Raw genomic sequence first — 2,051 nt, 5'->3', positions numbered from 1 at the left:
TGGGCTGCTCAGAATCTGTAGGTCCAGTTTCAGGGATCTGATGCCCTCTTCTGGTCCCCACAGACAGCTAGTATGCTCATGGTACACAGACATACCTGCAGGCAAAATGCTCATATACAAAATAATAACAATAACAACAACAATAATAATAAAGATTCTTTTTCATCAGATAAGAACAAATCTTTATTCCAATCACAAAATTTTGCCCAAAATTCATGAACAAAACTCTAGTATAAAAAAAAAACCTACATACAACTTTCAAAACCCTTAAAGAAATGAAAACAAATAAACAAACAAACAATCATAATCTCCCCAACAACAACAAAGCAAAACATTAGATGACTACAGTTATGTTCTGGAGATTGTGAGTAAAACTTAAAATTATCTAGCTTTGGTAACTGTAAAACACAGACCAAAATCCACTGCCTTTCCCTCCTCTCACTCTCTCCAAGAAAGAGAAGATGGGTTATTAATGGCAAGGGGCAGCAGCAGGAGGCAGCCCCTACCGCAAACTTCACAAACAAGAGAGAACTCCACCTCACAGGTCTTGGGTGCTCTGCACAGAGAAACTCCTCCAGAAATGAACTCTAGAGATGATCTCTGTGATGGTTTGTATAAGCTTGGGCCAGGGAATGGCCCTATTAGGAGGCGTGGCCTTGTTGGAGTAGGTCTATCACTGTGGGTGTGGGCTTTAATACCCTAGACCTTGCTGTCTGGAAGAGAGTCTGTATTCTGCTAACAGCCTTCAGATGAAGATGTAGAACTCTCAGCAAATCCTGCACCATGCCTGCCTGGATGCTGCCCTGTTGCTGCTTTGATGATAATGAACTGAACCTCTGAACCTGTAAGCCAGCCCCAATTATATGTTGTCCTTTACAAGACTTGACTTAGTCATGGTGTCTGTTCATGGCAATAAAACGCTAACCAGGACAATCCCTGAGAACATAGTTTTAAGATTATGTTTCTTTTAGCTTAAACGCTGCCTCTCATGGTGGCTTCGGGGATGGATGGGCCTTGCCAGCTCTCAGTGGCCCTGACCGCTTGGTGTAGTGAGCTTAAGCCTTACTCATTAGATAGTCACAACTCTGCACAAACAGCCAGAGTAGACAGTTAGTTCACTTCTTCCTGGCTTCTTTTCTCTCTCCTGAGCACACTTGTCATTGTCCCCTGGGCTGGATTCTGCCACTGGCTAGAGAGTGGCGGGAAGAATAAGCCCCAGTCACTGCTGCCACAGAGCCTTAGAAGTGTAATAGCAACAAAGTCCAGAAATAGACACATTGCTTCTGGGCCTCCCTGAGCAGGGACACCCTGAGAGGAGATGTGAGGCTTGTAGGCACCCAGATCACATGGCCTGGGCCGATAGTGGCTGATCCTTGTTGACACACAGAGCTTGTCCTCTTGCTTGTCTTCCTGTCTCCTGGGTGCCTGTCATCAGCTAAGGAAACAGGCTTGATCTGCCACAGGGCCTCTCTCAGCCTCCCTGCTTCACCAGCCAAGGCACTGTGAGATAAATGCCAGGGAACCCTGATCAGCAGGGAGTGTTTGGGTGATTCAAATTCACAGCTGTATAGAGAGCAAGTGACCCAGTGTATTAGTTAGGGTTTTATTGCTGTGAACAGACACCATGACCAACGCAAGTTTCATAAAAGACAACATTTACTTGGGGCTGGCTTACAGGTTCAGAGGTTCAGTCCATTGTCATTAAGGCAGAAGCAGGGCAGCGTCCAGGCAGGCATGATGCAGGAGGAGCTGAAGGCTCTACGTCTTTATCCAAAGGAAGCCAGGAACAGACTGGGCATGCTCAGGTGTCTAGGAGGAAAATCTCTAAGCCTAACCCCACAGTGACACACTTCCTCCAACCAGGTCACACCTTCTAATAGTGCCAATCCCTGGGACGAGCACATACAAACCATCACAGGCAGTGTCCATTTGCAGCTGCATGCTATACCTTGTCTGAGTGGATACCTGCTCAGGCACACACACTTGGGAATCGCTTTTTTGGTCTGGGAAACTGTCATCCTACCCACTCTCCCAACAACCATTGACTACAA

General features: G+C 46.3%; 1 pseudogene; it reads right to left on the bottom strand.

Annotated features, from left to right (window-relative positions):
- Nucleotides 1-421: 421 nt before the first annotated feature.
- Nucleotides 422-617, bottom strand: LOC127676763 (uncharacterized; annotated as a pseudogene).
- Nucleotides 618-2,051: the final 1,434 nt, after the last annotated feature.

Source organism: Apodemus sylvaticus, chromosome 1, assembly GCF_947179515.1.
Source record: "Apodemus sylvaticus chromosome 1, mApoSyl1.1, whole genome shotgun sequence".
NCBI classification, from domain to species: domain Eukaryota; kingdom Metazoa; phylum Chordata; class Mammalia; order Rodentia; family Muridae; genus Apodemus; species Apodemus sylvaticus.
This window is presented reverse-complemented; position numbering and strand designations above follow the sequence as displayed.